A 21,573-nucleotide genomic window follows, 5' to 3' on the forward strand; every position below is an offset into this window, starting at 1 on the left:
TTGCCGTAGTGTTAGAATGATAATTTAATGGTTTAATGGGTTATGAATTGCATCCTTATGTAGTTTCAATTCTGTATTTGTAATATTTTTGTAATATTTTAAAATTACACAATTTTTCAAAAATATGATTTCGTTTAAGACAGTGTCACCTCCTCCTGAATACTTGGATTGTGTTGATATTTTTGATTGTACTTATATTATATCATCATTTTTAATACAGTTTATGCCTTATTAATAACATCAATGTTCAGTCATTTTATAATAACTACACTCACTTAATTTACTTATGAAGAGCTCTCTTCTTTGACCCCATCCACTCAAGTGGCAGTGCTGCTTCCTGTGCCCTAAATCAGATAGTCATAAATAAATGGTTGTAAGCTGACTTACTTCCACTTCAGGTAGTGTTTGCTGTTGGTTTTAAGGTTTCTGGGGTGACACTGAAGGAGTAAAAAGAGCACTTGAGTTTTTTTCACTCAGTCAAGAGAGCAGTGTGGGCGACGGCAGCGGTCAGCAGAGAAATCAAAAGGAGTAAATATTGCAGATAATAACAGGATGGAAGCATAAAGGCTCCGGGAACAGCAGCCGTAAACGTGGGGTCAGATGTCACGGTGGGGACGAAGGGGGAGGCGGGCAGGGCTCATTGTGAGTGGCCTGGATGAGTGAATGACGAGGTGAATGGGGATTAACCCCACCCCAGTGCCCATCAATACCCCCTCCTCCACCACAAGGCCTCGGGGAAGGTTCCCATGTGACAACCGCCTTTATCCGGGCCTCTCAGCAGTGCTCGGATCACCTCTTCAGCTCTTCACAAACATATATTCACACATGCATGCAGCAAGTTGTAGCAGGGGGATAGAGAGAGTTCAATTGCAATTAATTAGAGGGGTATTCAGTAAAAAAAAAAAAAAAAAAAGTGCATGCAATAAGGCTGGAACAAGAAACTGGCAAATACACATACATAGTTGAGGGGTGCATCAGGGCATGTAACTCAATTTAAATCTGTCTCCACTTCAGCTTCATGAAGGAGTTTGAAGTCATTCATAAAAACATGCACACTAAAGCTGGTGCACACACTCGTAGGGTTGGCTTTGATGTTGCCCTTAAACCACAAAGTGTTATCTAATTGTAACATGGACTCTAGAGTACAGGCGCTGATTTTTTTTTTTTTTTTAAATATAATTTTGTGTAATTATATAGATTAGATTTCTTTTCAAATGTTAAGATTGATCTCCTTTAAAAAAATTCTTTAGTAAGCCTATGAAAGCTTCTCACAGTAACACGACTTCTCAGAAGTTAAGGAAACTTTCTGTTTTTTAAAATTCTGTAAATCCCCTTCACTGTCGCAGTGTATTTAAATGGCCACTAGAGGGCAATATAGTTGTGTTGCTACAGATCATATTTGGGGAGTTTATGTTGAATTACTTCTCAAACCTTCTGACTTTTTCACAGTTTTATGAATTTAAAAAAATACAGTTGGGAAAATATTTAAAGAAGCAGAAAACGATGGTTTTATTCTTTAAAGAAATGTAATAGTAGCAAAGAATCTGTTTTTCCAACTTTCTAAACACACAAATAACAGAGGAAGAAGAATCCAATTTTCACAGTTAGTCTGTTTTGATGCAGATATTTAGTTGTGTTTAGAAAATATTATCTGAATACTTTTTACTGCTTTGTCACCCAGAGTGCTTTTAAACATGTCTCAAAGCTTATCAGCACAGCGTGACGAGGAAACTGCATGTGTGAGTGTTTGTGTGTGTGTGTGTGTGTGTGTGTGTGCATGTGAGTGGGTGCCCACGTGTGCAGGAAAGTACTCCACAGCTGTGCGAGGTCCTGATCTGAAGCAGGCTATTGCTTGCTGTGAAAATATTATTGCAAGTGTTTATTATTGCTTCAGTGTGAAACAGTGGGAGTGTTGTGTGTGCTGCACGGGTTGGTGGAGTACGGAGAGTGTGTGTGTGTGGAGGAGTAGTGGTAGGAAAGGACTGAGGGGGTAAGGGGTTGGGAGGATATTTTCCCCCCTTCTCCTCCTCCTGTGTTTCCCACCGGCCAGCCCCCGGCCCGTGGCCCATTGCACCCTGGGTAATGGGGAGGCCTATTGGAGTTGATTAGTTCCGGCTGGATCCCAGATAGAGTTCTGACAGGCAGGAGAAACGAGCTCCCAGCGTGACCCTCTTCTCTTCCCCCCCCCCCACCACACACCCCTGTCTTCGGCACAATGGGCAAAGCAGGGGAAGGACTTTTTAAACAACTGCAGCTTCACTCTCCTCCTCTGCTCCCCTCCCCGGTCCAAAAACTGGGCTATTATTACCACAAAAACCACATTATACTGCTGCACAAATACAACCTTTACCACTTCTGCTAGTGACTGAGCGTGTGTGCATCCACCCCCCACCCCACCCCTTGATATCCGTCAGATCCTTTGCAGATTTTATGAATGCCATAGATGGACATGAATGTTATAGATGCAGCACGCTCAGTGTGTTGCCTGAGGAATTGGCCGCATACATCAGGATCAGCCTCGGCGCATTATTCTCCTTGACAAACCATCACGTCCACCATGCTGGACACCTGTGGCATACACTGACGTCTACTAGACGCATTCCTCAGCAGAGCAGCGGCATTTATACCCTATCCCCTCTGCAGCTTCATCCTCTTTAATTCCCACTCTTCTCCCCCCCACCATCACCAGATCCTCTCTTTCTTCTTCTCTCCTTTTCTCTCTCTTTCCCTCTTTCTCCACACATAATTGATTAAGGTCCCGTTTTCATAAATCAATTTGGGACGCACATCAGTCAGCCCTGAATAGAAGAAGAACACCCCCTCCTCCTCCTCTGTGGAGCGGTATTAATCTACCTCAGCATGCCCTGCCACTCTCACTTACATACACCCACACTCAACACAGATCTGGAGAGTTTGTTTTCTTTACTCCAGGTTTTGGCCATTGCAGGTCGCCAAACATGAAATATTCAAATGTTTTCAGCAGTTTTGCAGACATTAAAACCTGGAGTAGGTAATCTGACACATGCACAGTTCCCAGCTTGTCTGAACAAAGGGATCTCTTATGGAGGAAAATAGCAGAGACATGTTGGTGTTTTGTTGGTTTATGGGTTACAAAGGACAGAAAAAAAATCAGAGGCAAGCAAAATAAAGAGTAGATTTTTTTTCAAATGTGAGTGAAAGCAGTCCAATTTCTTCCATATGTCTTTGCTGTACATCCCTAAACAAATAAATATGTTGTTTGTTCGCTTTAGCAGCCTGTCTCTAAGACAAATGTGTCTCGCTGCTGTTTATAATTACTGCGCTTTAATTGTCATTATTATCAAGTGACTTCATCTCCTTTTCTTTTCTCTCTGCGTCTTTCCCCCCCATTCAGAGCAGTTGTTTTGGATGTTTTGATATGAATGTAACCATGACACCACCCTTTCTTATTAGAAAAGCCATGCCAAGTTGCAGTGGATTCTGGGAACATTAGCTTGCAACAGCTGCAAGTGATATGCCTGACTTTCCCGTCTCCCCTAAGTCTGGATTTTCTTACACTCTGCCCTTTTTCTCTCGTTTTCTTTCATCCCGCTTTTTTTTTTTTTTTTTAATATCTCCTTTGTGCCCCTGGTGTCCCAGCCTCCATTTGTTTCTTGTTCTTTATAACTTTCCTCCATATTTCCACTCCTCCATCCTTTTCTCCGTGCTCCAGGGTGCTGGCTTTAGTGGTAATGAAAGCTGCTTTGCCTTTAAAAATAGTTTGTCTTAATGAGAAGGGGGGATGTACGCAGAATAGAGGGGGCGGAGGGTCACAGCTGAAGCCAATTGCATCCCTTTCCTGTCTGAGGCGCTGCGGGCCGGGGTCAAGCCTGGGGTCACGCTGGCCCGGTGCTCCGGCTGGGTCCTGGTGCCGGTTCTGAATTGCCGCCAGCATGTGTGTGTGTACAAGACAGCGTGTGTGTTTTTGTGTGAGTTAAGAGAAGAGGGCAGAAGGCACATCTGTTTCTGATCCCCACAGAAAGCTTTGCTCTCCGGACCTGGAGGTGCTGGCGTGCCTGTGGAGCACGAAGCGGGAGCGGGGGGGCAAGTGAGCGGTCACACAGTATGTGTCGGGTACAACGTGGTGCGATGTGGCCTGTTTTACCACCAACTCTTCCTTCACTTTCTTACCCTGCGGCCTCTTTTTATATTTTCAGAATGCCTGCGAGACCTGAAATATCCCTACATGTTACAGAGCTTATATCGATTTAAATATATATGCACAGCTGAACCACTTTAAGACTTAAATTCTACGTCCAAAGTCTTAAAAACTCGCATGAAACTTGCATGAAGGAGGAAAACTTAAAATACTCTCATGTCTTTTTATTTTTAGGTATAAAGCTAGAAAACGGCTGACTTAGCTCAGCATAAAATGTACTCCCTCTCCTGTATCTGTAAATTCAAATGCTAAATCTTGTTCTTTGTACTAAAACTAAGGTGTTACTAACCGATATGTTGTGCATTTATGTGGTTATTTGTGGTATTTTTTTCATAACTGTGAGCAAGAAGTTGCTAAATATTCCACTGCTCATCTGGCATCCTCGAGGTAAGGTGTTGCATGTTGGTATGGATCAAACGAATTAAATAAAACATGTTAAAAAGTGTGAAGCAGGGCTGGCAGGCAGGTTTTCTTACTTGTAGGCAGAGATGGGTAATGCTTGGTTTTCACTCTTTTGCCGTAGCTTTCTTTATTTCTTTTTTAACCCCTGGCTGTTTGGGTTAAATATAATCATCCAAAAACCAAGATGATTTTTAAAGCTGCACTATTCTGGATGATGCATATATTCTAAAACAACACCCACATAAAGGCAAGTTTTCTTATTTAAAATAAAGTTTGATGTGTGTTTGGCTGAACAGCACAAGGGTGAAATCTTCCCATTGCTGCTTGTCATGGGAATTGAGGACAGTAGCTCTTCTACACTCACTGGACACTTTATTAGGTACATCTTGCTAGTACCAGGTTGGACCCCTTTTTGTCCTCAGAACTGCTTTAATTCACCAGCATAGATTCACCAAGGCGCTGGAATAATTTTGGTCCATACTGACATGATAGCATCACACAGTTGCTGCAGATTTGTCAGCGGCACATCCATGAGGTGACTTTCCTGTTCTACGACATCCCAAAGGTGCTTTAGGTGATTGAGTTCTGGTGACTTAATTACAGTGAACTCATTTTCATGTTCAAAAGACCAGTTTGAGATGATTTAAAGATTAGTGAAACAGTGCGTCATCCTGCCGGAAGCAGCACTGTGGTCATAGAGGCAGTCTCGTCTCGAGGCTCGTCTCGTCAGTTGATACTAAGAGACCCATTGTCTTCTGCTACCATAACCCGTCTGCTTCATGCTTCAACATTTGTGCGTTCGAAGATGGTCTTCTGCATTCTCAGTTGTAACAGGTTGTTATTTGAGTTTTGCCTTCCTATATGCTTGAGGCCGTCTGGCCAGTCTCCTCTGACCTCTGACATCAGCAAGACATTTTCTTCCAGAGAACTGCTGCTCACTGAATATTTCCTCTTTTGGGACCGTTCTCTTGAGATGGTTGTGTGGGAAAATCCCAGCAGATCATCAGATTCAGAGTATTCAGACCAGCCTGTCTGGCAACGACAACCATGGACATTCAAAATCACTTGAATGACTTTTCTTCCCCATTCTGGTGCTTCAGCAGGTCGTCTTCACCATGTATCTATGCCTGGATTGAGTTGCTATCATTTGATTGGTTGATTAGAGATTTGCGTTAAGGAACAGTTGAAAGTGTGTACCAAATAAAATGGTAAGTCCGTGTAATTAGTCGCCTTTTGTTAAACCTTCAGGTACTCTGCATTTTCTCTTTCTGTCTCTTTATCTTTTTAATTCTTGTGTTTTCTTCTTCTCTTCCTTTGTTTTTTTTTTTTTTACACTATTTTCTGAAGCCACAACTCATGAAAATGTCTTCTTCCGTTAATCCCGGGCCCTTCCACCTCCTTTCTTCCTCATCCCCACTCTGTCCGCGTCTGCGTGGAAAAGGTAAGGTTGAGATGAAACACCACATCAGCCTTTGAAGAGATCCCATAAAACAGGCGTGTATTAACGAGCATGACTAACAAGCTGCAGGAATAGCTGCACTGGATCACACTAAACACACACACTGCACACATTTCTCCATCGTGATACCGTTTCCCTTCCTTTCAAGTCTTCCTTTTTTGTTTCTCAGTCACACCTTTTTCCTTTTTTCCACACCTATTTCATGCTTGAAATAAACCAGACCTGTTTTTAAATCATGTGATTTTTTTTTTTCTTTCAAAGTTGTGTCAGAGGATAATTCAGCCTGGGTCTTATTTTTGCAGTCGTGGCCATAGTTTGTCTCAGTTGCGAAAAGATTTTAGGTGACTCACCGAAGTAATTACTGAGATTTGGGAGCACTGAGTCAACAATAGAGTCTTGCGAGAAAGATGATTGGTCAGATGATTACGCCGGGTATAAACAAGCGAAATGATCTAAACTGCTTTATTTGAAACCGAAAGTGAGCTCACAAAAATTTTTGACAGTGATCAGGATTGAACAGTAAGTGTGAGAGGTGAAAGCTGAAACAGCAGACAGTTTACTAAGTCTTAATGTGAGACTCTTTAACTACTTTTAAAAGAAGAAGTAGAAGATGACACTCTTCTCCAGAGGCCTAAACTCAACTCCTTTCAGGACTTCTACCCCTACTAGGTTTGGCATGGCCAGTAGTTTATGGTGGCTGATGTTAGATACTATTATGCTACTGACTCAGTTAATCATCCCCCCCTTTCAGATAGTAGGCGACTACTATGTCTTTATGGCTCCTTTCTTCTTTGCTACTGTTGCAACATGTTTTTGCTTTTACTCTTATCCCATAATTGTCACTTGAGGCCACACTGGCTTCTGTTCAGCTGAAGTTATGTAGTCTAGATTAAAGTCCTTCTCAGGGCTCCGACTTAAAGCAATATTTAGACATTTTGGACATAGAGTTAGCTGGTAGTGTGGTATATCACTTTAATGCTAGTACAGTAGTCAGAAGTCTTTAATTGTTAGATTAGAAAAGTGTAACGGGGAAACAGCCCGGCTCTGTTCAAAGGTCATAAAACCCGAGCGCCTCCACGGCTCACTAACGGAGCATTTCTAATTAGTTTGATACGTACAAAAACAATGAAAAGTGATGTGTTGTGGTGTAGCGGGGTTCTGTGCTAAACCTTTTTCTTAGTCAATGGGGTTAAAATTGTATTATTTTTATTACAGCCTTCGCTAACTTGCCTCCCCCTGTTTCTCCAGTTTCTTACTATTACTTCCTAACATGGGAGTGGTGTGGCACTTCATTGTGGGATCATTGTCCTGTTGCATGATTCAGTTTGGGCCAAGCTTCGGGCACAAATCAAACAGATGGCCTCATATTTGACTGTAGAATAATTTGGTGTACAAAGGAGTTTATGGTCGACTCAGTGACTGCAAGGTGCTTCGATTCTCTGGCTGTAAAACAAGACCATATTATGACCCGTCCACCACTGTGACTGACAGCTGGTATGAGGTGTTTGTGCTGATGTGCTTTTTGGTTTTCATCAGATTTGGTGCTGTGCATTATGACCAAACATCTCCACTTTGGCCTCATCTGTCCAGAGGACATTGCCCCAGAAGTCTTTTTAAATTTTAAGCTGTGCTGCCATGTTTCAGGCTTTCTCTTGGCAATCCTTCCAAACAAGCCATACTTATTCACTGTTTTTCTAATTGTCCTGTCATGACCTTTAACATTTAACATGCTAACTGAGGCCTGAGATTCAGCTCTTTGGTCTCTTTCAGTTTTTCAGTTTTTTTTTTAGTTGTTCAGAAATCATAAACATTTACTACAGGGAACAGGAAATTCTTATGTTTTTTCCTATCCATTTTCCACACAAGCAGACGCTACCTACCAGGCCTACTCCTTTCTTTCCCTTCTCTCTGTTTTTCTTGGTCCTTCTCCATTTTCTTTACTCATAGACACACTGCATTTGAATATGAACACACAACTACACAGCTCACTATGACATCCACTGCTCCCCAGTCACCGTGTGCAGTTCCAGACTCTTGGCTCTGCACACCTGAGCCAATAAAGTATATCGTTTTTGCCAGGAAAACATATTACACTCGGTCTTTGCGCTCGCCCTCTTGTCTGCCCCCTTTCCTCCCCCTTCCTGAGCCTCCACCATTTGAGTCCCAGAGGCCCTAAAAACTGCCCAAACACTTAACTTCTTCCAAACCCCTCAATGTTCACCATCACCCTCTCCTCAACCTTTCTCCTGTTCCCCAAATCTTCTCAGACTTCGCCCCCGAGGGCCTTAAGCCACCGAGCATTTCACTCCTCCGCCTCCCCCCTTCTCTCTCCCCCTTCAGGCTACTCGAGAGAGTTTCTTTACAGCCCTGTCATCCCAGCCAGAGCAGTAAAAAACACATCTGGAATCACACTCTACGTTCCTATGCTCTCACCCCATGTTTTAGAAGTCTCCCCTTCTCTCCCCCTACCTCACCCTCCTCCCTTCCCTTTCTCCTCTCACACACACACACACACACACACGCCACAGGAAAAACACTCCCATAACGAGCTACAAACACTGAAATAACACTGTTACCCTAAGTGAGATGTTTCTAATGAGTGCTGGAGAGGTGCGTGACAGAGAGGCACACACTTTTTTTGGGGGGGGCACACACCATGAAACAAGACGCAGGCGTGTTGGATTTGACTGTCTTCATCCGCCCACACAAGCTGAGGCCATTTTGGATCTTGGTCAAGCTTCAGTTTCCCTCCCTGCCTGCGCCTGTATTCTTTCATGAGAGGAGTTTGTTGTATGACCCTGTGTTCTCTCTTCTCAGTCTTTGTGTGAGAAAGTGTCTCCTGGTCTGAAGCGTGACTATATATACATTTAATAAGGGCCTGTGTGGTGTGGTAATAGGCGGTTGGGCTCCGCTATGGTACGGGGAGGAAATGTCAGCAACAGATAGAGAGCTAAGAGAGCGGAGAGAAAACAAATTGATTCCCTGAAATTGCAACCTCACCTGCTTTTATTGAGCCATGGGTGAGGAAACTTTGTATGTATCATGCGTGTGTGTGTGTGCGTGCGTGCGTGTAACTAAACTGCCCTGCTTTGTCTGAGAAAGTCCAAGCTATTGTTCTTCTCCCTTGCTCTCAGTTTTCCTGAACTGGTTCCAGTGATGGATAATAAAGGCTCGAGAAATCCTTTGGCTGTTTCACTCAGCGTCTTTTTTTCCACTCCGCAACTTAATCAGGATAAGAGAACGGAGGGGGAGAAAAGGGAATGATCGAGGAGGACAGAAAAGGGGGGAAAAAATACAACTCCTCCTCTTTTTACATTTACTGAAGTCAAGTTTAAGAAATGAGGAGGAATAACTCTGACGTGAGATTGGGTTTCACTGGAAGCCCAGAACCTTTTAACGAAGACCATGTGCCACTTTACTTCTGGGCTGGTTTATGTGTATGGATATATGTTCGTGTGTGATTCAGAAGGAGACAGAGGGTCAGGTTTCTGTGTCGAGGGGAGGTGCTCGGTGCTGTGAGGGAGAAGGAGCAGTGCTGCGGTAGGTAAATAGGGCCCTGACCCAGGCCTGCCAGTGGAACGCTCTCTTCTCCTTCTGCCAGAATCTTTTTTGTTTTGTTTTTGTATTTTCTTTTTTTTTTCTTCTTCTTCTGCCAGACTTGGGGGGTGAGGTAGGGTGGAGAGGGGAGGGGAGCAGCCAGGATAGTGTTTAGATGTAGGGGGATGTGTGCATGAGTGTGTGTGTGTGCGTGTCTGAGGGGGGACTGGCTATTAACGAGCACCATCGTTTTTCTAATTAGTGCTTTGGGGAATATTTTCTTAAGGACTGTCGACCCTCCCTGTGGAGCTTTTAGGGGGGAGAAGCGTGCACACATGTGTGCGAGTGTGTGCACGTACACTTATGTCTCGACCTGTGTGTACAGTGTCTGTGTGTGTGTGTGTGTGTGTATGAGTAAAACTGAGTGTGTTTTTTTATTTCACGGTTTTTACTTTTTTGTTCGAAAGTTCATTTTATGTTTAAAAACTGCCCGTTTCTTGTCTTACATACTTTCACGTGCACCTCAGTCACATCCCCAAGGTATGGATGGACACATACACACGATCTCGCACACACAAACACAGTCGCTACCTTCCTAGTTCATTAAATCGAGGGGTTTCAGATCCTCTCTCCTTCCCGTATTCTCATAGCTCAAGAGCAAAGGAAATTTTCCTTTCTCTTTTCTTCCCTCTCCAAACTTTCTTTTCTCCTTTCTTCCCTCTTCTGCTGTTTCTTTTCAGCGAGCCTGCTCCTCTCGTCCTCACTTTGATCCCCCCCCCTTTCTCCCCCTTCCACCCCTCCACCGCTCCCGGGGCCTCCAGCCAGCTCGCTGGAGTGGTTTCCTGAGTCTACCCAGATTAATGAGTGTAAGTTAGTGTGCGTGCATGTGTGTGTGAGAGAGAACGAGGGAGAAAGAATGCCTCAGTGTACCGCAAATTGTGAGTGTGTGAGTTTGCATACTGTACTAGTCCTTGTGTGTGTGCGTGTTTGATCTGTGGTTTCCAAGCCAAACTTTATTTTGTGGAATTTTTTTTTTTGCAATCATCAAAGTAAGCGATTCCGCAGAAGACTGGCCTTTTTCTGGGCCATTTTGAAAAATTCCCCACTCACAAAGCTGCTGGGATACAATTGCAATCAAGCGGCAGGCATATGCAGAAAAAGGAAAAAGCCAAAGTGCTCAAACACTCACCTCAGTGAGACTATAAAGGGTCCGTTTATGGAATTCGGACTGTGAAGTTCATTCATACACACAGCCTGCGACTGTACAAACTGACAAAAAAAAAAAAAAATCACAATACAAGTGATTAGAATTCTTGCACGGAAACATGAAGTGCTAAAAATAATTCCCTGATTGGAGCCATGTGTTGAATTTGGGGCGGTGGGGGCTGCGATTGCGTGCATGCATGTGTGCATGTGTATACTGTGGTGGGTCGTGGGGAAAGGGAGGAGGCAGCAGAAGGTGGTGTGAATTAAACCGGAGTGAAAAAACAGTTTGTCTTTTCTCTGAGCTCTGATAATAACGCCACGTGAGCCCCCGCTGCACTGCGTTTATTTACTCTCACAACTTGCAGTGTACACACTTTCATTCTCACACATACACATGTACACAAACTCTGTCGTCAGCCCCTACACACACACACACACACACACACACAGACGCCTTCCAGCAGACTTACAAATATGGACATAAACATGTAATCACAACCATGCATCGTTCAGTACGGCCAGTGGTTACTCACTCCTGTTTTTCCTGACACACACACACACACACACACACACACACACACACACACACACACACACACACACACACACACACACACGTATGCATGCAGGTGGGAGGAGGCTTGACGGGGGAGAGGGGGCTCATAATAGCCAGGTGGTTTCAGTTAGCATGTGTTCTACCTGAGAGTGTAAAGAAAAAGACAGTGAATTAGTTTTCTTGGCTATGTATGTTTCCAAAATATTCAACGTGGGTGGTTCTCATGTGTTACAGTAAAAAATGATGAAAAATTGGAAAAAGTAAAGTTCATAATCCAGATTTTAGAGATGGAGTACTAACTTCTATGCCCTTTAAAGGGGTTCTCAGGGGTTTTAATACTGTGCATAAACTCAAGAAAGACGTAAAAGGAAAGCTAAAAAAATTCTTGAGAAATCCCAACTTTTTGTTTCTAGTACAAATCAGCACACCTGTAACCTTTCCCCTATGCCATATGTTAAAAAACAAAACCAAAATGCTACCAGATGCCATTTGTTGGATCCTCTGTGTCTGGTTCATAGACCTGTGTTCTTTGAGTCCGAAAAAGAAAGTAAGTGTGAAGTGTATTCTTTCTTATAGCCAGCAGGGGGCGACTCCTGTGGTTGCAGCAATATGTCAGATTGCATAGAAGTCTATGAGAAAATGACCATACTTCTCTCTTCATTTATGACCTTGGCAAACACATTTTCTAATATTTTTTAAGGCCTAAATTAATTGTTTCAAGCGCATTAGTATTGCACCATATTCATTTCCTGTGGCCCCATTTAGAGTAACATATAATAACTAAGAGCATGCATTAAGGTGGGGGATTTATAAGTAGCTACTACAATGGCATAGAGTTTACATGAGTTGTCAGCCAGAGCCACAGCTTGTCTGTTCAGTGTTCATTTGTATTAAAAGAAACAAGGCAACAACAGCCAGAAAAGCCAAACCTGAGAATCTAGAATGGCAGTCCACAAACTACTGGGTGATATCATTGTTGCTACATCCAGCCCTTATATACAGTCTACTGGGGATTTTTATAGAGAGCTATAAAAGACAGTTACAGCTGTTTTTACAAGTAAAATTCAACCCTACATATTTGTTATCTTGTGAAAGAGTCATTTACTCACTCTGCAGCTCTGCTTCAAGCATCTGCAGTGACTCTCCAGACCCATATTGACTCACAAAAGCCCACATTGTGGGAGCCACCATCAGCCCTTATCTCTCTGTCATAACTGAGGGGGCCGCCATAGGAACAGAGAGAAAACACAGTCACATCTGCTCTGGATGTGATTACGTGGGTATCTCTGGAGAAACACATATGTGAGCCCTGGATCTGCTCATCATACAGCATCAGGCACATCCACCTCACGCAAGGTGAGCTGAGAGACTACCAGTCACTGCTGGCACATGGCCTGACAGCGGTGCGAGTGGTTCATCTGGTTGTCAGTCATCATGAGTGAGCAGAGGCTCCACTGTACGACAGCCTGGAGGAAAAAGGGGGGCGGGAATATCCTCTGGGAGCGCATGGTTGGACAGCAGGCTAGAAGGCAGTGTCTGCTTATTTGATAAGAAGTCGTCCGTCAGGAAGGAAAATAAACAGCAGAGCGTGCTGCTACTGGAGAGTCAGAGGAAGAGCTGTTACTAGAGCACAACACAATATTTACACTCTTGGACCAATACACACACAGACACTCACACTCGCCGGCACATGTACCTGCACACATTTAGGGCTGAACAAACACTGAGGTGTGTGTGCATATACATGCTCAGAGAGGAAACAGGTGCTAGGATGAAAACAGTATTTGAAAAACGGAATTGTAGCTGTGCAAACAATAGATTGTGATTGCGTTTTTTTTGTTTTGTTTTTTGCCTCTAAGCACAAAAGTATCATAGTTTACTCACTGTGATGTCCGAAGAATATGGATCCACCTGCCTCTGTTCCTTTTATTTATTATATGACAGCCTTTATTCATTTTAATCTTCAAAATAATTCATGCAACGTTTGATTATGAAACTTGTTTTTCTGCCATTTACCTTTAAAATGAATGCAGATTTGGGTCTGAGGAGTGGAAACAGAAGCGAAACCTTAAATCTGTGCGGTTGTTGAGCGAACTGTGGTTTGTGGAGATAAAACTTTACAGCCAGTTTTTGCTCCACAGCAGATTTGAGTCAGAAAATCCAACCCATAAATTGCTGTCTCCCTCAAACCGCCACAAAAGCATAAGAGTGTAATGATCTAGCATCGTGCAGCTTGTTGTGCTGACCTAATGTACAAGGTGTTCCTGTTATTGTGTCCACCCCCTGTGTGCCAGTATGTGAAAGCATCTTGTTTGTTTAGATAAGAAAGGAGGGGAGAGCAGAGGGACGGAGAGCCCTGACGGCCTGGCTCTGGGCCCTGCCCTCCAGCGGTGACTGACAGATAGCATCAGTGCTGCTCCTTATCAGCTCCCTGCCCTCTGATCTGGGATCTGCCTCCAAGAACTGAGGGGGGAGGGGTGGGGGGACATGCCAAGGCAAGAGGGCACTGGCGCATAAATAGACACACACATACACATGCAGTAATATAAATGTATGCACAGGTAGGGCTATAAAGGAAAGTCTGTCTTGTGATTTATTGCAACACACAGTCAGACACACAAAATCACTTAACGCTGAGAAAAAGCACAGTGAACCAGGCAGCCTTAGTTAATTTTCTTTACTTTTTCCAGCTTCCTCATCAGAATTAGTCATAATAAGAGCAGCTGCCAGTGGACCGCTTGTGATTGTGAGTGTGAGTGTGTGTGTGTGTGTGTGTGTGTTATTGCTCTTGGATAGTAGGTCATTCCATGTTTGCGGCCTGTGTTTGGGAGTCTCTGTAAGTCATTTGGTGTGTCTTTTGGAGGGGGTGAGATCATGCTTCACTGCTGACGCTGAACATAAAGACGCATTGAGTGGAGTGGGACTATAGGCCAAGTCTGGAGGTACGGGGTGAAACAGGGATCTGTGTGTGTGTGTGTGTGTATGAGTGTACCCGCGCACACACACACACCAAGCATTTCTCTCTCTAAGGGCAGTGAGTGGAGAGGGCTCCCGAGGGCCAGGGGGACTATCGCTTTCCTCGTTAATTATGACCGTCTGGCAGACTGGAAGGCAGGAAGTCAGAGAGAGGGAGCGATGGAAAGAGGGAGGTATGGCAGATAGATGATAGGAGGCAGGGGGGAGGGGATGAGGGAGGGAGGGAGTCAAAATAAGGGAGGAGAAGCAAAAGCCAAGATGGATGATGGGAGGAATGAGAGACGTCTAAGAAACGATGGGGGAGTGACAGAGAGACGAATTCAAATAAAACCATATGCAGGGAGGATTTGGATGATTAAACCAGGTGCTTGATAAAAGGTGGAATGTCAGACTTTCACCCACGTCAGGGGTTTTTTTTGGGGGGGGGGGATGTTTTCTCCTCCCTGCTTTGCTCTTTGCTCCCCAACCTCCGATATACACCGTACACTCTCTGACCCTGGCTGCCACTCAACCTTTTGACCTATCCAGCAGCACCGCTTGTGCCTATAACTTAACTTTACTATTCAAGCTTCTGTACCACGAAGCTCCTTCGATGGGCTGTTATTCATCTGAGTCTCTCAAGACAAAACCAGAGAGCAAAAAGAAGAAGAGGCAGATGGAGCAACAGAATAGCACGCCTATTCAGACATTAATGTTTGTTGTTTAAAAAGAGAAGTACGGCAGGGGCAGCTCAGGCCAACCTTGGGCCAAGCAGTTATATGAGCTGAGCAGAGCCGAGAGGCTCTTGGATTTAACTGGCTCCAGGTCCAATTAGGAGTGTCTGCCGCATCTGGACACAGTTAAGAGTTCGAGTCAAAACTCACACTTCACTCCAATAGGGATATAAAGTCACAACTTTGAGACTACAGGCCACTTAAGCTTTAATACCACAAAGAGCCGGGCCGATATTTACAGCCCTGAACCAGTCACTGCACAGCCACGCTGATAAAACTCGAGAGAGGGGACGGCAGTGTGAGACGGCGAGAGCCCGGCGTGCTGCTGTCAGATTGTGTCAGTAAGAGGATTCTTTCCGTGTTGCAACACTGGTTATGTTTGAGGGTTTGTTGAGGGCAAACAATTACTGGAAAAATCACAAGATCAAAATCTCTGGACTAACAAAGCTCAGAGTTTTAATTCAAACATCTATTAAATGTACTGACCCAGGCAAAAGGGAGATACGGTTGCACTGTAAAACTCTATTAGGTTGGTTTTTCGTTCATTTATCTTAGCAGTTTGTGACTTTTATATTAAATTCCCCTCATTATTTCACACTTTCTTTGCTCACAGTTCCCATTTAGAATGAAGGAAAGCAAAGCCTTCCTGCATCCGAAAATCCCAGATTTTTTTTTTTTTACAAATCAATGCCAGGAAGTAAGCAATAATCAAACTTGCAATGACTTAAATAGAAGAAAGAAAACTGCTTCATAAACTTTTCCACTGTGGAAATGAGTTACAGATTGGAAAAGGTTTCAAACTCTGGAACAAATAAGTAAACACGGTAAATAAAATAAACCAAATTAAACTTGACAAACAGATGTCATCACTATTGGCTTGGTACTATTTTTTTTTTAAAAAAAACAGTTGCAGAAAATTATAGTGTTTTAGTCTCAGTGCAGATATGAGTTACCTCTGCGAAGAAAACCAATATCCAATCAGAGCAGTCACACAGCACATTCCACATCATGACACACAGACAGTAACTCAGCCTGAGGTCTGACCCCACCTGAGCCTGGATCTCTGTCTCAACAGCACAATCGCACTGGAATGAGACCCAATAACAGCCTATTAACCTCCTCATCCACACACACACACACACACACCAAAAGGGTAAGCTCTGGGTTAGAAAGAATGGAAAAGAACAGTAAAATCTCCGGATATGAAAAACACTCGAGGCGGCAATGCACAGCTAAACTATAAGATGCTCCATCTGTGCGGAGGAGATGTCTAAAAAAGAAAACAAGAGACACCATAAATCTATTCTCTCACAGTTTTGATGAGAAGTTTGACTGAACGTCTGGAGAAGAAGCCGAAAGGCACACTTCAGCATGTTTCTGAAAGGCCGAGGCAAGCTCAGAAACAGGGGTGTGTGTTTGCCCCGCTCGTGTACTGGTACTGTTATATTTTCAGTTTTATTGCGCTTCATTACATTTAATTGGCAGCTGTGGTTACCGACAGATGAAAGTAAACTTTTGCACAATCAAATTTCATGCAAAACAAAGAAAGTCATAAAATATCATATTGTACAGATTTTTGTCCCCATTTGGGAGCGTCCCGCTGTCTCCTTTTTATTATTTCCAGTAAAAAAGTCAACAACTACATGCTGATACATACAATTCCTTAAGTTTTGGCTGTTTTAAATAGGTGGGGAGACCCCTTCCCCTCCCAAAAAATACAGGCAGGAGGTTCTCATGAGAAATAAAAGCTGATCAGAACTAAACCATAATGTTGATAATTAGCTTAGAAAACACTGGCCTTACAGATGGTATTGCATGAAAGGCAGCTGCAAGAGAACAAGCACTCAAAAGACAAACAGGCACAGGTGATTTTAATTTGCAAAGGGTGTACCCAAAAAAGTAAAATGATCTCTAAAGTGCACAGCAATGAAAATAGAAATAGCTGGGCCCATAAAAGAGGTCAGCTAAACAGAACTCTACACACAAAAACAAGCAGCTAACTCAATAAACTGACCTGGACAAATAAGACTCAGGCTATATGGTAGTGGAGTAAGCTATTTTAAGTGGCCATAGGGGGAACCACAGGGATATTAGTCTTTCTTTTCCATCACAGCAGATGGTCCAGTTGGTTGGTCTCTGTATTTCACCCATCTCCGCCTTCAGCGTCCTCATTTCCTCAAACCAGGACGGACTGAGGCAGACAAATGTACACACCATCATTTAGAAAACACTGTGGTGTCATAAAGTGCGTTGAGACGAATGACACAAATTAACTAAACAAAACAAACTAAATGTTTGCTTTGTAACATCAGTGACTGCAAACGAACTAAAATGCGCGAATGATGTGGGAGAGTGAAACCTCATGTCTGATTTATGCGAGTGCGGTGAGCGGCTGAATATTAACAACTGATTGCTTCCTTTGTGTCGCTGTGGATACGCATCACAGTGGCACCGGGCCAAATACCTGTTCTGGGAAGAAATATTTAGATGCTATACTGAGTACGGATGACAATCATATGATGTGAAAATTGCCTCCTGCAATCAAAATGTTTTTTTTACTGAACCATCCCCTGGGCCGGATTTGAGTCTCTGCCGAGCTGATCCAGGCCCCCTGACCTTATGTTGACACCCCTTATTTAGAGAGAGACTGCATGATAACTTCAGAGTGTGATGTGCAGCCATTTTTAAGGGGCCTGAAAGACTAACTGAGGTTAGTGATGATGGAGGAGACATGAAGAAATTTTATGTGCAGGTTTATTTAAGGCTGATTATGTCTCTGAGACTTACTCCTCATCGTCCAGGTGAAAATAAAGTTTTCAGTTCACATTCATCATGCTGTTCCTCACTCACATTGTGGCGGCTACAGGGCACTTTGAAGGTGTTTACATTATGTAAACTAGCCCCAAATGTGTTTACGCATACACCAAATCTAACCACACCTGTCGATGTTTGTGAGACATTTACTGTTTTAATGTATTTGCTTCAGCTGCAGATGAATGGAGGAAGAAGAATTTCTTTTTTTATACTAAAGCAGACTAACGGATGTAACAGTGGTATTAATATCATTACCGGCTCTCTGCCAAAATATGACTCTTACGTAAAGGATTTGTGCACTTTATCCTCCTCAGGATTTTGAATAAATCATAGCATAGAGTTGCAGTTGAAAGGTCATAAAATAACATCATTTACTTCTCCATGAAGACATGTTCCCATGAGCTCCGTCTGTGATTTTTTTTTTTTCTTTTTTAATTTAGGAGCAGAGGAATGAAAGTTAGAAAAAGTACTCGTGGAAAAAAAACTCCCTCTCAGACAGCTCTGACATGCAGTCTGCAGTACAACTGCTGCCACTGTACTGTTGACTTTACCTCCCGTCGTGCTTCATCAAATCTTTTATTTGGGCACTGTAATGGGATAATGTGTCATGGACAGAAAGGCCTTTTATGATGACACTGGACTGCACAGAAGCACCTGTTGTTTGAATGTGAGGGTTATTGTAACGATATGAACCATGACCGAGGGCGCTCACGCAGACACCAGTTGGTCCTGTGAAGCTCGGATGAGCCCCGAAACTCCCGCTGAGCTCTGGCTCGTTGCTGTTTTCACTGAAAAGGATTGGATTACTTTCAAATATATCTTAATACAGTATCCGCATACACGATAACAAATCTGCGGTCCGCGTTATCGTTCCCCGTTTCTTTAACAGTCATGAAACGGTGAACCTTTGAATCTTACACCGTGCAATAACAGTGATCTCGCTGAATCTGGAGGAATGATTAAACTGTGGTGCAAAAAGGTTATTTGCAAGCAGAGACATGCCATCAACCCGCATCATACGTCTGCCCCGCTGTCATGTTTTTACACTGCAGTAAAATGAAAAACAAGCTTTGGCTGATAGACACGAGAGAGTTCCCACAGCGGCATGAGTAAAACTGATTCCCTTTTTTAAGATTATTTGAATAATGAAGACAACATTTGTGCGCCGTTGTTTACTCCAGCCTCTCATTTCATATTCTGATTGGCAGACTTGAGCAGAATACACTAAAGAATACGCTGTATGGCAGATTTAATGCACTAGTATCCTTGCTTCCCATTTCATCCACTATACATGTCTCTGTGCTAGACACTGAATGTTTTCGCAGTGGGACTGAAAGCCCGAGCTGTTATCCCCATCACATCTCTCTTCTCCCTGAGGACTTGCCTTATGAGGGCGGCTTTTCAATTCACACAGAAACCCTTTAGCCTCCAGACAGGGTCGGACAACTTGCCGTACAAACTGGTTTGTTTGGAGCGCGGACAATCGTGCATTTGTTTTGTTTCACCCCTGCACCAGCACCTCTGCTGTGCTCGTGCAATGGCCCATTTGAAATTAATACAGGGTCTGCATTTATAATGTTGGCCTTACCCTCAGCCAAATGGAACAAACAACAAACCAGACCGAAACAATGCAAGCCAAACGCTTTCAGCATGGAGAACTGCATCAAGATTTGATGGACTCGCTATCAGTGGAGCAGTCTGCTTTAATTCTCCAAGCTGAGGATAGGCAGGACGGACTTAATGGACCCTAGAATTTTATTAGATCTTAGATGCGTTTTAGGAAAGCTTAAACAGATTAAATATTACTGAACTGATGTTATTATATTCCCCATTTTAGGTTTTGTTTTGTTTTTGGTGTTTTTGTCTCTTTCTATGTCTGCCAAGGATTGTTTTTATGTGGATTTATGTGATTGGTTTGGTTAGCCTGTGTGTCGGTTGGTTTGTTAGAAGTTATGGATGGAATTGTGTGGCTTTGCCCACCTTTTGGAAGAGACATCAAATTGGATATGAGAAAACTGAGTGGATCCAGAAGCTTCTCTGGATTCAGTGGGGATGGGAATTTATAAGAATTTATGTTGTTACAAAGAGAAAACAAATAATCAAATGATCCCACTTGGAGGTAAAAATGTCTCGTTTTTGTTAAGAAGGAACTTCCGGCAGGGAGTCTTGCAATCGCTCCAGACTTCTTGCTGATGGTCTTGTATCTCAGTCCAACCAACCTTCCGACCTTTGACAGCTCTTTGATTTCGCCCATGGTGTTGGAGAGGTTGGAATGGGAGAAACTGATTTGAGCTTTATACACATACTGATTTAAAATGAGGAGAATCTGTAATTGATTGACTTGACTGATAGTAATCTGTGTGCCACATGGGCACAAAGCCAATAAGCACAAGCCAGAATTCGGGTTTGGTTGTAGGGGATCAAATACTTATTTCACTCAATGACACTCAATGACATTCACATCATTTCATAACTTTTATGTAATGTGTTTTTTCTGGACTTTCAGTTGATATTCTGTCTCTCACCATTGAAATGAAACTACCATAAAAACTGGAGACTGTTTGTTTGTTTTTAAGTGAGCAAGCTTAGGAATTTGCCAAGGAATGAAATAATGATTTCCCCCACAATTTGCACCCATGGTCGTGTCATGGCGCTTTATGTTGTTTCAGAAACGGAACAGTCAGCTTTATTTTCCGGGATTACAGGTAGGACTAAGGGGAAAGTATAGAGAGACAGACGGTGTAGAGAGATGAAACAACACAACATGTAACACAACAAAACACACTTGGCATGATCGAAAGGATTAGCAAACACACATCAGGAACATGCAACTCTAAAAGAAGGAGACAGTGAGGAAATCTTGAGAAAGAAACGGGGAGAGGTTAATGGCTTATAACAGAGACCAAAGGTGAGGAAAGCAGAGAGCCTCATCGCCATTTTTGACGTGAGCAAAGTTCTGTTGATGACAGCTAATCGATAACCACCCACTAAGAGTGAAAAAAAGAGAGCAGACATGAGTCCTCTTCTGCTTTTTTCTCCCATTAATGTGAGATTAAGTGCATTGATTTAGTACACCTTTGCACCACAAAGCACAAGTGTGTGCGATTCATTCCGGTTTTGTCAAACCAAGGAAGTGACACAGCTGCTAAGGTCAGCAGGATACAGAGACGGAGGGAGAGAGCGGGTCGTTGTCATGGATCCCGGGTAAACAATAGGGCGAAGAGGAGCCACTGCAAAGCTGAGACCCTTGAGGAAAAAGAAAAATCCCCTCGCTAATGAACAATGCACCTTTCAGTAATGACACCGAATGGATTCACACCTGACAGCCGACACCCAAAACTCACCCGGTGCTCTTGCTCCATCCAGCCCAGTCTTTGTGGGTAAACTGCACAAATCACACCGCATGCTCACCCACCGCTGACAGCCCCCTTCTCTGCTTCTCACCCTCCATTACTTTCATAACAGCATTTATTATCATCTACATGACAATCTATGTGGGGCTCTACAGCGAGGCTCAGGGGTGACAGGGGTTAGAGCTGAAGGGAAGCGGTGCATGCTGGGATTGCGGCCTGCTGAGAGAGTGGCATTCTGGGAGGCGGTGTCCTGCGGGCAGGGCCTCTGGGGGATGCAGTATGGTTAATAGGCCTTTCATGGCCAGCCCACAAAGCCTTTTGTCCCTGGGCTAATTCATCCTGCCCAGCATGGAGAGATGGAGGGGGGGAGACCATGGAGG

General features: G+C 43.5%; 1 protein-coding gene across 1 annotated transcript in view; it reads left to right on the top strand.

Annotated features, from left to right (window-relative positions):
* boc (BOC cell adhesion associated, oncogene regulated) overlaps positions 1 to 21,573 on the top strand; it is a 48,383-nt gene that overhangs the window by 1,914 nt on the left and 24,896 nt on the right. The gene's annotated exons all lie outside the window — the stretch shown is intronic.

The sequence above is a fragment of the Neolamprologus brichardi genome, chromosome 9, assembly GCF_056152115.1.
Source record: "Neolamprologus brichardi isolate AB-2024 chromosome 9, ASM5615211v1, whole genome shotgun sequence".
NCBI lineage: Eukaryota > Metazoa > Chordata > Actinopteri > Cichliformes > Cichlidae > Neolamprologus > Neolamprologus brichardi.